At 47.8% G+C, this 15,383-nt stretch overlaps 1 protein-coding gene across 1 annotated transcript in view; it reads right to left on the minus strand.

Annotated features, from left to right (window-relative positions):
* AATF (apoptosis antagonizing transcription factor) overlaps window positions 1-15,383 on the minus strand; it is an 813,649-nt gene that overhangs the window by 607,009 nt on the left and 191,257 nt on the right. The window lies entirely within an intron of this gene.

The following is a 15,383-nucleotide window of genomic DNA, read 5'->3' on the forward strand; positions in this document are numbered from 1 at the left end:
GGGCAGAGGCGGATGAGGTGCCCGTCTCCATCTTCGGAGCCCCTGGGGTAAAGTGGTATTTCGCTAGGGTTTCTTTCCAACTCATATGGTGTTACCCTCTTCAGATATCCACCGGTTTCGGGCGTCTTTGGTGGTACCTTCTGGGAGTGGCGATGTGCTTAACAGTTTCCTGGGTAGCAGTGGTGTGGTGCTGCGTGGTGGGCAGGTTCCCGTGACCCCTCCTGTTACCCAGCTTCCTGTCCCCTGTCCTGATCCAGCTGTGGGCCCGGGGAACTATACCTGAGAGTTTCTCGAGGAGGGAGTCCCAGGTCTTATGGAAGAGGGGGCGGTCCCCAAGCAATTGTGCCCCTATATCTCGGGTCTCCTGATCGCCGGTTCTGTGATGGGCGCCGATGTGTTATGGGGGGGGCCCAGGCGTGCTCCCGCGTCAGCCCAGTCCCACGGAGGGGCAGCTCCGGACCAATGTGCCCCTCGATGCCGAGTTGCGAGGCACCACTTACCCTGTTGTGGCAAGCTCTGTGGGGGAGTCCAGGGTCCTATAGGGGGGGTGTGGCCCCCATGCAATTGCACCCCTATGTCTAGAACTTCTTGGTGGCCGGGTTCCGAGGTGAGCACTGGATTGTCAGGGAGGAGCTCAGGTGCGCTCCCGCGTCGGCCCAGCCCCACGAGGGGGCAGCTCTGGATTATTGTGCCCCTCGTTGCTGTGTAGTGGGGTACCATTTACCCTGTTGTGGCAAGCTCTGCGGGGGGGGGCTATGGGTGGTCAGGAGGGCCCTGGTGTGCAGTCGTGCTGGTCTGTGTCTATGTGGCTCCTCTCGCGGGTTCCTGGAGACCCGTGTTGGTCTGCGTGGGCCTCCTTCGGGGGTCTGTCGGCGTGGAGTGTGGCGGCCTGGGGGGAGGGGGGGAGGAGGGGCCCGGGCACGCTCCCACGACAGCCCGAACCGATTGCTGGGGTCGCCAGGGGGGGTCTGGAGGGTGTGTGGTGGGTTCAGCAGCGCTCCTTGTGGTCCGCGTCCGAGTTCCTCTCCGGCCGCCCCACCGTGCAGTGTCTCTCACACGTGTGGGGCCGTTCCGGGCCAGCTCGTCTGTGCTTGTGAGTGCACCGTAGGGCCGGTCCGCTGATTGCCGTTCCAGGCCAGCTCGCCTTGGGGAGGTGGGCGGCTCTGCTCTGTCGGGCCGCCCGCGACGCCGGCTCGGAGGGGGGAGTGGGAGCGCAAACGCTCCAAATCGAATATCTCCCGCCGTGCGGCACCCTGGAGGCTCAAAAAGGTGTCGCCTGGGTCCTGGGGGCTTCCCACAACTGTTTCTTCAAGAATGGGGAAGCGAATGCTCCATTTTCACAACGAACTCCACGATTCTCCCGGGGCCATTCGGGGAGCTAACAGATCAGGCAGCCATATTGCCTGCGCCCCCTGGTGGCCTCCATCGGGTTACTTTTAAGGTGAAAATGGATCTATGCTTGATGTGCAAGAGCTTACCACTATGAGCTTCCCATTAAATACATCAAAGTGCTACAAATTTTAACTAAGTATAATGGTAACTCAATGATACATTTAATTTTGTATTTGCTAAACAAAAACATTTTTTTTTTCCTCACACCAACTTGCAGGTACTCTGTGATCATGAATATCAAGTTTATTTTTCTGAATGGGTGTCGCACTCACAGGAGAGACAGGTCAAGACCCCACCTCTGAGCACAACATGAAAACAAACACACTCTCCTGTTAATTAGTGTGCCACACTCAAAAATCTTTGATTCAAACAAAATAATGTTTTTTATTATTATTTGTACAATCGATTCTGAATGTACATTGGAAAAAAAGCCCTTTGGTGATGACACGTGTTTCGGCAAAGCTCATTGCCTTATCATATCAGGGCTATTAACCGCAAATCAAAATCAATGTTCATTGGTTCGTATTGGATTGCTGTACTACAGTCTGGTACTGGCGTAATAACCAAGCAGGGATTTAACCCAGTTTGTAGAGCAAAAATAAATGTTGAAAAAATACCATAAAACCAGAGTCTGTTAAGATGCAGCATAATATGCAGAGAGGGGCGAAAAACAATTTCTGACCATGGCACTCACCTGCGGTTCCAGTGTGAGGGTACCGTCATTGTGACTCCTGTATTCCTTGCCATGAAAGACTGCATTAGGCTTGTTCCCATCTCATCTGGCCATGGGATTGAGGTGGTTATTGAAGGCACTGTACTGCATATCATCCGCAGCTAATTTACACATTTATACTTTCGGCGTGTAGTTTTTGCTGCTGCCGTTTTCGTCATCTTTTTAGAAAATAAATACATGCGTTGTCTGTTTGGGCTAGGGTTTTGGGTTGTGGTGGGGGTGGGTTAGATGAGGGGTCAGGAGAATCCCCCAATTTCTTTTTAAAAAGTCAATGAAAATGACTTGCAAAATCTGCATGTTGAAAAGTGCAAATGTTTTAAATTAACCACTGCGAAAACACGTGGATCTGTTGCATCAGTTCTGTTTTGCTAGGGTTGAGTTTGTCGGTTTGCTGTCATCCATGTGTGCAAGACAAGTTTTTATGTCTGAAGACCTTGTTGATGAATTCCTTTTGAGTTTGTAGATTATATGAATGTGGCCTACTTATTTCTAACAGGTAATGCTGGGATGATTTATAAGATTTGGTAGGTGTGTCATATAGATGTTGAACAGTAGCGTTGATAGTTTTGATTTTGAAGGTACTGTACAGGATATCCGGAATGGTTTGGATTTGTTAGGAGTCATCATGCTGGCTTTGGGTCTACCAGTGGGAAAGGAGGTGATGTGATATAGAGCTTTATATTTAATTCAAATGTCTGCCAGTCTCTTCAAGAGAATCTTGTAGGTGATCGTGTCAAAGGTAGCAGAGAGGCCCAGGTGGATGAGTGCCTCTGCATCTTAAGGTATCGCTCATCGAGCACACAGCTGATTCTGTACCGCTAGATGGTCTAAAACTGTGTTTTGCCTCAATAAGGACATTTTTTGTTCTGACTAAATCCCTGAATCAACCAAATACACACTACTTTTTGGATGAAAGGAATGTTTGAGATAGGGCGGCATGTAGAAGGGCCTTTTGGGTTAGCTGTTGGTTTTGAGAATTGGTTTGATGTACACAGATTCTAGAGGAGGTGGGACATTTCCACAAATGATGGAAAGGAAGGTTAGGATGATAGAAGTAAAATGACGTTAACACGGTTTCTTAGCAGTAAGAAATGCAGTGCTTTCAGGCAATTACAAGATCTTTTTTCGCCGTTCCTTATAAAGTCTTTGTTTTATAATGCAGCCTAATTAGTTTATAAAAACAAACTTTCCTTCCTTCTGTCCCATCCCTTTTTCACAAACCGGACATATCAAGATCAGAATCTTTTGCCCGCCCTTTCAGAAAACCATCTCCCTGAACACCCTTATTTCTGTTAGCACCTTTTATTTCAATCTGTTTTTAGTTTGGTTAAAACCCCAGAATAATTTGCCAACCTTCTTACTACTCAGCACTTTGTCATAAGGGTCACCATCAGCGAGTCTTGTTTCTTAAAAATGTTTTAAGGAGTTGTAGTTTCATAACTCTAAAGATAAAAGGGACCCTACAAGTCCCAGAATTCAGAGCTTTTGAAAAGAGAAGCTGGAAAGGTTGAAGCTCACCATCTTGACAGTGCCTCAGCTGGCCTGTATGCATGGTGTCTTTAGAACTTGATTCTTGTTGTTGCATACATATATTTAATTTTACTGTACAGCCTAAACAGCCCACTCCTAGTCCCCTTTCAGCACTATGGCTCTCGTTCATTGCAGTTTTATTGAAAGATGTTACTAAAATGTTGGTAGTGCAATCTTAACAATCCTTAGATCATCAAATAAACTTTTAGCACAAACCAGCATCTTCAAAATGCAAAGGTTTGAACAAAAATAAAAAACATTAACTTGTTTGCTATCCTCCAACAAATGGTTTCCTTCCTTGGTATCCCTCTATCATGCAGTCTGGGTCTCCTCTCCCTCAACTGCAAATGCTTCAACCCCAAATCTCCAAAAATATTTGGAGACATTGAATGTAAAAATACATTTTAATTTGTCTATGGTTTTATTTTTACCCAATTATTTATCACCAGTTTTGGGGCAACACATCACTCAAGAGTCAGGTTGTGGTATTTTTAAAAGGTTGCAGGAGTTTTGTTTATTTTGGATTTGGATGTACTTTTAAGGAAATTGGAGAACTGCTGTTTTTTTAAAGTTTTAAGTCAAGAAAATGTTGCTGATAAAGTTTCTCTTTGTTCTTTATATTTCCAACTCAGAAATGTTTTAATGAACTGGCAAGCTCCTTCCGACATCTAGAATCCAAACTCTGGAACTCTTTCCATAATGTCAAAGCTCTTTTCTATTAGGGCTGATCTTGTTAAAATCAAATTTGCATTATTTTGAAGAATTGTTCTGGTTGTTTCTAACAGTACATGTTCAAATAAATCAATACAGGCAGCTAAAAATAGGAATACAATAAGGCAATATTGTTATCTTTTGCATAAAAGGAAACGCAATAAAATGTAAGCTAGATTAAAATTAAAGGCAATGCTTCTCAGTTAATAGTTAAATGCAAGTCTTCTTGTACCTTCTATGTTTTTTCAATGTAAAAGAATACCAAAACTGCCATATGTTTCTCTTAAGGACAAAATGTGTAAAGTTGCAATTTGGTCTGTGTAATTTCCCAGGCTTATAACATGGGATCCCCAATCGTCCTTCTCAAGTAGATTTAAAATAGGCAGAAAAAAAAAGTCAATCCAGTCTTACCTAGACTTATTGTCACAGAGGTACTTATCATTTAAGTTATACTTCAACCATTTGCTTATATTAGAAACCAATTGTAGCGAGTTTGTTCTCACTTTAAACACAAATTATTTCTACCTTGGTTTGATAAGCCACAATAAGTAATCTTCATAATTATCAACTCTCTTCAGTGCAACTTTCATAAACCTAGACATTTTCAAATTTCTTCACATTTGTTATCCTGGACTTGAAGAAATCTAGAGGAACAAGTTACTCTTACATGGTAACGTTCTTTCGATGGGATGGTCCGACGATGTATTCCATATCTATGACAGTAATCACCACAGCTGTGCTGCTTCGGAAAATCTTTCGGCGTCTGCGTCGATGACGTCGATACGCTGTCCTCGGGGGCCTCCGCCGAGACAACGTCACCGGATGTTATAAGTAGGACGCCCGTAGCCTCAGTTGTAGTTTTTTCCCCCCAGAACATGTGGCACCAATCTTCTGCCAGTAGGACCACAGAAAGCCTTGCGGAAATGTAAGCTGCAATCGCATAGGAAATTCTGTAGCGGGGAAGGCAGGGAGGGAGTGATATGGAATACGTCGTCAGACCATCCCATCAAAAGAATGTTACCAGGTAAGAGAGTAACTTGTTCTTCGAGGGGATTGGGTCCTCCGACGTATTCCATAGCTATGACAGACTCCCAAAGCAGTACCAACGTAAGGAGGTGGGAAAAGAATTTAGAATATACACAAATTTAGAATGCCCAATCAAATTACAGAGTAAAGGACCACCTTGCCAAAAGCCAGATCCTGCCCATGGATAGAATCTAGGGAGTAGTGGCGTACAAAAGTATGGACCGAAGCCCAAGTGGCTGCATCACAGATGTCACGAATAGGAACACCCCTCTGCAGGGCAGTAGAGGCAGCCATACCCCTAGTAGAATGTGCCCGTAAGCCTACCGGAGGGTCCTTACCCGCCAGGTGGTAACATTCAGAAATTGCCAAGATAATCCATCTAGACAAAGTCTGCTTAGTCACAGCTTGTCCCAAACGCCTTCCAGCGTAACCAATAAAGAGCTGATCGTCCACTCTGACCCAGGACATGCGTGAAATGTAGAAACTTAAAGCTCTCCTAGGATCCAACCTATGGAGCCTCTTCTCTTCCTTACTAGGATGTGGAGGAGGATAAAATGCTGGAAGAACAACCTTCTGGCTTAAATGAAATTCCGATACTACCTTCAGAAGAAAGGAAGGACAAACTCAAAGGACAACCCTGTCCTTATGAAACACTGAAGGGTGGCTTAAGTGAAAGTACCTGTAACTCACTCACTCTGCGAGCGGAAGTGACCGCAACAAAAAATGCAGTTTTAAGGGTTAACAGTCTCAAAGGACAAGAATGTAAAGGCTCAAATGTAGCACCCATTAGAAACTTGAGAACAAGGTTCAAATCCAACACGGCACCTGGAAAGGTGACGGAGGGAACACATTAGTGAGCCCTTTCAGAAACTGAGAAATTAAAGGAATTTTAAAATAAGAACACTCCTCAGAGGAGCGCTTAAATCTGGTCAGCGCCGCCAGGTAACCTTTAATGGTACCCACTTGCAAGCCCCTGTGGGCTAAAGAAAGCAAAAAAGACAGAACTACAGGAATGTCGCATGAAAAAGGATCCACATTCTGAACCCTGCACCAGTCGCATAACTTTCTCCAATGGAAACGGTACAGGGACTTAGTTGCCAGCCATCTGGCCAAACGCAACGCCATCACGTCTTCAGAGAGGTCTCAATCCTTATACCTCAACCTTTCAGAAGCCAAGCATGAAAGTTGAGGGATCTGACCTCTGTATGGAGAACCTGACCCCCCCCCACTCCCGTGAGAGCAGATAGTCTCGGTAGGGAAGACGACGTGGAGGGCAGATGGCCAAGTCGAGAAGGTCCGGGTACCACATCCTCCTGGCTCATGCCGGAGCAATGAGGATCATCCGGGAAGCGAACCTCCGTAACCTCTGCAGCACTTGTGGGATGACGGGGACTGGAGGAAACGCATACAGCAGTGGGAATGACCATTCCACCACGAACGCGTCTCCTAAGGCTCCTCTTGGAGAAAATTTCCGCGAGCAGAACCATTCGCACTTCTGGTTGACACTGGAGGCGAAGAGATCCACTTGCGTGTTCCCCCAAAGGGCGAAGATCTCCAGGAGAATCTCCTGATTTAACTCCCACTCGTGAGAGATCACGCTCTGCCTGCTCAGAGCGTCTGCCATCTTGTTTTCATCTCCGGCCAGATGAACTGCTGAGATCGAAATTCCCTGCTGGATGGCCCAGAACCAGAGCTGCATCGCCTCAGTGCACAGAGGAAGTGACCCTGTATACCCCGACCCACTTTTTGTAGAGGTAGTGCATGGCCACTGTGTTGTCCGTCAGAATCAGGACATTCTTTCCTCGCACAGTCGGCAGAAAAGCCTTCAGGGCAAGCCTGACGGCCCTCAGCTCCAACAGATTGAAATGGAGTCTGGACTCCAACAGAGACCAACGACCGCTGACTGTCAGCTCGTTGGCATGAGCTCCCCATTCCGTGAGTCACGATCGTCACCTCCGGCCAGGGCAGCCAAAACGGTGCCCCCCTGATCAGATTGCCTTCGACGGCCCACCACAGAAGGTCCTGGGCGACCGAGGGCGGCACCTGAACGAGGTCCGACATCCTGCCGGAGGACTGTGACCACTGGAGCTTGAGAGCCCATTGCAAAGATCTCATCCGCAGCCTGGCCTCTGGCACCAGAAGAATGCAGGATGCCATGAGGCCGAGCAACCTCAAGAACTCGATTGCTGGGAGACTCTGGGCATGATGAAACTTGTGCACCATCTGCTGAATGTGGTGAGCCCTCACCTGGGGAGGGAAACACTGCCCCAGGGAGGTGTCGAGTACTGCTCCGATGTACTGGAGCCGCTGTGTTGGTGTCAAATGGGACTTCTAAGTTGAGGGAGAAGCCCAGCTTGTGAAGAGAGTGGCAGGTGACGGACAGATGACCCAGGACTTGCTCGGGAGAGCGCGCCCTGATCAACCAATCGTTCAGGTAGGGGAAGACGTGAATCGCCCCTTTCCTGAGATGCGCTGCCACAACCACCAAGAGCTTGGTGAAGACCCTCGGGGCGGAGGTCAGTTCGAACGGCAGGATCCGAAACTGAAAGTGCGAGTCGTCAACCATGAACCTCAGGTACTTCTTGTGCTTTGGATGGATCGACACATGTAAATAAGCGTCCTTGAGGTCGAGAGACACCAACCAGTCCTGACGTTGAAGGGCCTGGAGGACTTGAGAAAGAGTAACCATCTTGAACTTGTCCTTCCTGAGGAGCTCGTTCAAACCGCGCAAGTCCATGATGGGTCTCAATCCTCCGTCTTTCTTCGAAATCAAAAAATAAGGGGAATACCATCCCTTGTTCCTCTCCGCTACAGGCACCAGTTCTATAGCGCCTTTCTCCAGCAGGGATTGAATTTCCTGCGCAAGGAGAGGATCCGGACTCTTCAAAGAGAGCTTCCCTGGTGGATTGTCGTGAGGCCTCGGCCGGAAAGGAAGACAGTAGCCGTGGGCTATGATCTCCAGAACCCACACATCTGATGTAATGGCACGCCATTCTACAAGATGCTGCGCCAGCCTTCCCCCAACCGGAGAAGCATGGGGCTCATGACTGAGCTGAAGCGGCTGAGGCAGTGCCTGAGGGCAAAGAGGCAACTTCTCGCGCGGCCTTGGCACCTCGAGTACCTTGTTTTCCACCTCTGGCACTCCTACGGTTGCCCCTTTGAATAGCAGTTCCTCTCGATTTACTAAAGGACGAGTAATATCGAAAGGAACCTCCCCTCCATTGCTGTCTCCTAGGATGAAAAGGCAGAGGTTGGCGGACTGGAGCGCCCAACGACTTTGCTGCAGCTTTTGAGGTCTGCAACCTCTCAAGATTCTCGTCAACCTTGCTGCCAAAAAGATGTTCACCATCAAAGGGCATGTTGAAGAGGCGGGCCTGCACATCAGGAGCAAAACCCGACTTCTGCAACCACGCAAACCTTCGTATTACGGTGCTCGCCGACATGGACCGGCTGACGCAATCAACCATGTCCAGACCGGACTGAACGGATTCACACATGGCGTCCTTGCCATCCTGCCCGATAGCAAGGAAACCATCCCGTTCCTCCCCTTCGGGAATATGATCAGCCGCTAGAGAAATACAGTTCCACAGAGTGTGCATGAAACGAGAGAAGGCACAAACTGAGTTGGCAGCCTGAAGCGCCATACCCCCAGAAGAAAACACCTTCTCCGCCCAGCCGTCAAAACGTTTGGCGTCCCTATCAGGAGGGATGGTAGGATACAACGCCTGCTTAGCGGGGGCCGTAGCCGCCTGCACCACCAAACTCTCCGGAGTAGGGTGCGTCGTCAAGTAGCAGGGGTTGCCCTGGCTGGGCGTTATTTCTTCGGCAAGGACTTGCTCGCTGCCGGGATACTCTCCGGAGAAGTCCAAGCCGCAGACACCCTTCTCTGCAAGGCCATATGGAATGGCAGCACCGGGTCAGTTGGAGGACTGTGGTCCAAGATATCAGTCAGGTCATCCTGCTGAAAATCCCCAGGGGGGGGGGGGCAGACCAACCCAGGTGTTCAGTGACCCTCGACATGAGGCGCCGATATGAAGATTCGGCATGCGTGCCAGGCTCCGGCCTACCAAACTCCACCTCCGGAGAGGTGTCTAGACCACTGGCGTCATGCAGCGGCTGACGAAGTTCCTCAAGTTGACTGTGACCAGAAACAATGTCATCAGGAACCAATGCAGGAACCTCACCTTCCTCAGACCCCTCATCCACCTCAGAAATATAATCCAGAGGCTGGAAAGAGGGTACAGGAAAAGGCACAAAGACATGTTTAGCCTTAGCCATCGCCTTTCTGGGGGGTGCCACCGTGCCACAGGGTACCACCGACAAGGCTCCCTCGAAAGGCATTGAGGGCGTCGACACGGGCGTCGACACAGGCCTCGAGGGCAGAGACCCGAGCTTGTCTCTCGACAGCCTGGGCGCCGACGACTTCCTCGGAGGCGGGGCCTCGAGAGAGTCCGTCGACGACCTCAGCGGCGCCGGCATCGATGTCTTCTTCGAAGACTTCACAGTCTTGCGGCCTCGATGGCATCGAGGACCGGGACCTGGAACGGGCATGCCTAGAGCGACCATCCTTGTCTGACCGGGACCTCGAAGGCGCCCAGTGGTTGAGACGACTGCTCGAGCCCGAAGGCGGATGAGCGGTGTCTCTAACGCGGCCTTGACCGGCGTCCTCAGACGGCGCGGCCGGACCGGAGCCCTGCGATTGAAAAATCGCTAACATCTCCTTTCGGAACGAATCCCATTCCTCAGGAGTGGAATGCTTGTTGAGACAAGCTACCTGCCGACGGGCGGAGTCCTCGGAAGAGGACGGGGAAGGCGACCTGTGACGGCACTTCCTGGAGTGCCTCGAAGAGGCAGAGGAATGGCGGGACCGACTCCCAGACCGAGAACCCCCAGAATCACGACAATGGCGATGATGCGGAGAGTCGCCCCTCGAATCGTCCGTCGAATCGTCCGTCGAAAGACCAGTGGAACGCGACTTCCGGGGCTTGGCCACCTTACCGACCAACAGCTTCTTCTTACGCTCCAGCAAGGCCTTTGAAGTGAGCGATTGACAGTCGACACAGTCGTCCGTATCATGGTCCTCCCCGAGGCACCAGAGGCGAGGGTCGTGCGTATCCGTCAGGGAAATCTTGGACCCGCACACCCGACACTTCTTAAACCTGGACTGCGGGGTGGAAGAAGCCGAAGACATCATATTTGATAGCAATGAAGAAACAGGTTCGAAGAACCAAAAGAACAGGATTCAGTAGAATCGAGGCGTGCAGAGATCTCTGAAGCGAACACGTTCGCGGAAAAAACAGAACTGAGGCTACGGGCGTCGTGCGTCCTACTTATAACATCCAGTGACGTCGGCTCGACGGAGGCCCTCGAGGATAGCGTATCGACCTCATCGACGCAGGACACAGAAAGATTTTCCGAAGGAGCACAGGTGTGGTGATTACTGTCATAGATATGGAATACGTCGGAGGACCCAATCCCCCTCGAAATTACGGTTTTAACCATACAACTGTTTTCAGGTGGAGCAGTGCATGAATGTGAATATCTCACGGAGACACTTCTCCTGATATAATAATATTGTTGGGTAATATTGAATTTCCTCACCTCTTTTATTTTATGCTGTGCAACATATTGTCGATTTATTTCTCTAAATAGGCAGCCATAATAGTACTGGAGCCAGCCAAGTAGTGTAATTTAGTTTAAGACTTCATTCTTGGTGCACAGGAATCTGAGCACTCTGTTGGAAGGGTAATAAGGAGGAATGAAATGCATTTGGGGCACCATCTGATTATCCAGCATCATAGATGGCAAGAGTAATAAGTCAAATGACAACCACGCCATTTTTGTTTACAGTACCTAACTAGCAGTTCATAGAGTTAACGTTTATGGACTTTATTTCATGTATTTCTGGCACCCCAGCTTCTTTTTGCAAAGTATCCTCAGATCACACCCAGAACAATCGTTTTGCTTTAACAAGAATTGATCTTGGAGGCAGAAAAGAGACACACACACCCCGCAAGCCTCCCAAGCACCCCCACTGTATATGCCAACGTAAATAGTTATTTTTCCGCTGGGGCCTCCCTTTGGACCTGCCCCCCTGCCACCTTGAAACCTGAGGAGAACCATCTACGGTTCCGGAAGCTCCTCAAGACCTTCCCCTTCGCTTCTGCCTTTGCCCTGCTTCTCCCCTGCTGATCTGCCTTCTCCCTCGGCACTGTGCACCTGGTCACCCTCTGTCCTTCGGGCCCAGGTACCTGCTCACCCTGCCATCCTCCCGCACTGCCTCCGGGCCACTGCTTGCACTGGGGCCTGTATCTGTACCCATACAGTTCCGCACTCACCTTTCTTCGGCACTTATCAGATACAGCCTATCTGACTAACCTAGCACCTTTGTCTCCTACAGGCTGCACTACCACCGTTAACACCCTATTTAATTATTTATTTACTTACTATTTATTTTGTTCTCTCCTATGCTCTGCACTTTCCCCCTTTTACCCTTCCCCATGCACTTGCGCATTCTGAACGTCACTGGGCCTAGTACGATCGTTGTTTTTGCTTCTCCCCTGCTCCCCTCCATTCGTCTGGTCGCGCTCTGAAACACCTGTGTACGAGCGGGATATAAATAAAATATATCAAATATGTGTCTAGTTTCTAACCTAGGAGCATCACATTATTAAGATTATTCAGGGCTTTCACAAAAGATTGATAAGGAAAGGTGCAAGAATGCATCCTTGCCTTAAGCCCGTGTGACAGGTAAAGAATTTGTATATAAACCCTGCTCTGCGTACTTCAATCAGGCCCATAGAACTTTATTTATTTTGATTGTTAGCCGCAAGAAACATGTTGGAATACCGAAGGCTCTCCATATCATCCACAGTTTGTTTCGATTACCCAAATTAAAGGTGGAAACCCAAGTAGTTGGGTAACGTCTGATTCAGTGCATTTAGCGTGCACTACCTTAGACTCCCTTAATAGTCACTGAGTAGATCACTTAGCAACGTTCCATGTACATGCACGTGAGGAGTAAAAATGACATTCTTCACCACAAACCAAAGAGATTTCGAAACTATGACACTACTGTGTTTAACGATCATAGAATGTTAACCACACTGTTAAAGAGAAACACTTCCTTTAATTGTACACTATGGCACAGAATAGCTAACATAGATCACAAAGTAATTCCAAGATGGCTGCCTTCGTATCAGAAGCGTTCGACCGTTACCAAGGGAACGCCATGTTGATTCTTAACAGCTAACTTGCACACGCCCGTACGCCCCTAGGACTCGAACAGTATTGAGGACCCAGTTTACTACCACTATGGTAAGTAAGTGTAATCTTACTTGCTAAGAGCATTATTGAAGACTGCAAGACACAATATCAAGTCAGCTAGCAGAACAAACAATTATTATTCTCTTTGCATTTAGAATCCCTCGCTACCAGAAGATCGAGTGCACATGCAGGTCAGAGGCATGACACTTATTAGAAGATATGGGACAGTGCTACATGGCTTTCTATCCAGTGTGAATTTACTGTTTACATTCACAACTGCTCGACTTACTCGAGCAGGTAGTAAATGTCATGCATCTAAATAACCAACAATGGAAGAGCACATGGGTAACGCAATAGATCCAATATGAACAGTGCAAAATAATCTTGTTTACCTATGCTATACATATGCATTATTTCTTTTTTCCTTTTCTCTTCTCTCATGTTATTTTGTTGTTTGTTTGTCAAACGCCTTGTGGCCCGTTATACATGGTACCATGATCTAATTATGTTAATGCACTCATTTATATATTATCGTATGTTGCAACAATTTTTGTTCTTACTTTTGACACACACTATACATTGTGGAAAATGAGGTTATTACTTTTGAATTAACTAAGATGACAATACACGCCCTGATTAAAGGACTTAATGAGTCTGAAATGCATTGACCATTGATGCATCTGCTTATAATTAAAAATTATATAGAGGTTTCCTTTGAAGACTACTATAACCAGTGAATAAAACTGATTTATTTCGAACTACCTGGATTTGTACTATCAGTCTACATGATTATAACTAATAGAAACCACTAAGTGGAATTTAGGGTGTGCAGCCCAAACCGAAGGCTGACAAGCCTAGGTTCTTTCTTTCGTCTAATGATTTTTGTGCCCATCACAGAGATGCTTCACATTGGGTTTGCACCCCACTCAGATACATGAACTAACAGAAATAATTAAAATACATTAAACAACTATCAAGGCGACCTCTGTGCCCACTCACCTATCTCAATAGGTGCTGGGGTGCTCATGGGTGATCAACAGGTTAAGTGCAATGTATGGTAAGTGTGCGAGGCTCCAGGGTTTCGGGTGTGCCGAGGAGGTCAGGGCCTAGAGGTTGCATAAGGGCCCTAGACATCAGACAAGCAACTGAGATTAGCAGAGGAGTGGGGGTGGGGCAGAAGGAGGTAAAGAGGAAAGTCTTGAGGAGCTTCTGGAATTTAAGAAAGTCCTGCTCAAGATGAAGAGGGAGGCTGTTCCAAAGAAGGGTGACAGCTGAGGAAAGTGATCAACCTCCTGCCCTCTGTTTAGAGAAACGCTTTACACACAAAGAGTTGGTGCCAGAGGAGCGCAGAGGTCTAGAGGGGGAACATTTAGTAAGAGTTGCAGACAGTGTGGTCCCCGGCCCCAGACAGTCTTGTGGATGATACAGATGGATTTGAATTTAATCCGTGAAGCAACCAGGAGCCAGTAAAGACTTTGTAGGGCAGGAGAGATGCAGTCCCTGGGCTTGAGGCCAAAGATAAGTCTCGCTGCCCTATTCTGGATTAGCTGGAGAGGTCGCAGAGTAGAAGAAGGTAGAGTCAGGAGGAGGCTGTTGCAATAGTCAAGCCTAGAGAACGAGGGCTAGGGTAACATTGAGCTACTGGGGGAAGGTGAGAAAATGTAGAATTCCTTTGAGAAGGAAGAGCTGAGAGTGAGCTTCTTGGCAATGTCCTGAGTGTGAGAGAGGAGTCGAAAGATGACACCAAAGTTTCTGGCTTCAGAAGAAGGAGCAGGGGGAGAGCCCATGCAGGAATGCCAGAGTGAAGGGAAGAAGTCGAGAGCAGGGGTCCCAATTGGAAGGATCTCCGTTTTGCTGGCATCTGAATTTATGTGCGAAAATCAGTCACAACTGAAAACTGGGAGCCCTAATCATAACTTACTTAACGTTCACACACAGAGCTACGGTTGTGTGTTAGCATTAGTGCCAACTAGACTGGACTATGCAAACAACCTCCATCTCAGACTCTCGGAATACCCTTAGGAAAAACCACAAAGTTCCCAAAATAAAGAAGCCAGACTTCTCCTACAAATGCTGGAACATATCACACCAACACTACATGCCCTCCACTGGCTCCCCCTCAAGACAAAAATACAGTTGAAAATCCATTGCCTCGCCCATTGCACCTACCATGGAAGGGGCCCAAGTTAGAGTACTATATGCCCTCCTTGACACTAAGATCCAGTAACACCAAATCAGTCAAAGTTACCACCTTGAAAAGGAAATGCCCAAGAAAATATTATTTTACAGTTCTAGCAACCAAACTCTGAAGCACCCTACCAAAACATCTTTTCCTGGAAGAGAACCAACCTGACTTTCAGGAGACAGCTCAACACATGGCTCATCAGCTAAAGGAACTGGCAAAACAGCAACAAACCAAGAGCTAAACAAAAAGACTACCTGGGTCCTCCCACACTTTGCATTTCCTCATGTTGAGAGAAACACATTATTGCCCCCTCCTCACTTTAAATAAAAAGGCACTAAAACTGATCATCTAGTTACTTCACAAATGTGTCTCTTCAAACTGAAATACTAACTTATTACTTCGCCACGCGCTCATGCAGCCGATATCGAAGACCACTCCAACGCCTGTAAAGGGACAGACCTGAATACGACAAGATGATGCACCAGACCTCAATCTCTCCAACAGTCTTTAAAACCAAGGGAGAGGAAGCAATTGGGACAT

The sequence above is a fragment of the Ambystoma mexicanum genome, chromosome 9, assembly GCF_040938575.1.
Source record: "Ambystoma mexicanum isolate Mex_15411 chromosome 9, UKY_AmexF1_1, whole genome shotgun sequence".
NCBI lineage: Eukaryota > Metazoa > Chordata > Amphibia > Caudata > Ambystomatidae > Ambystoma > Ambystoma mexicanum.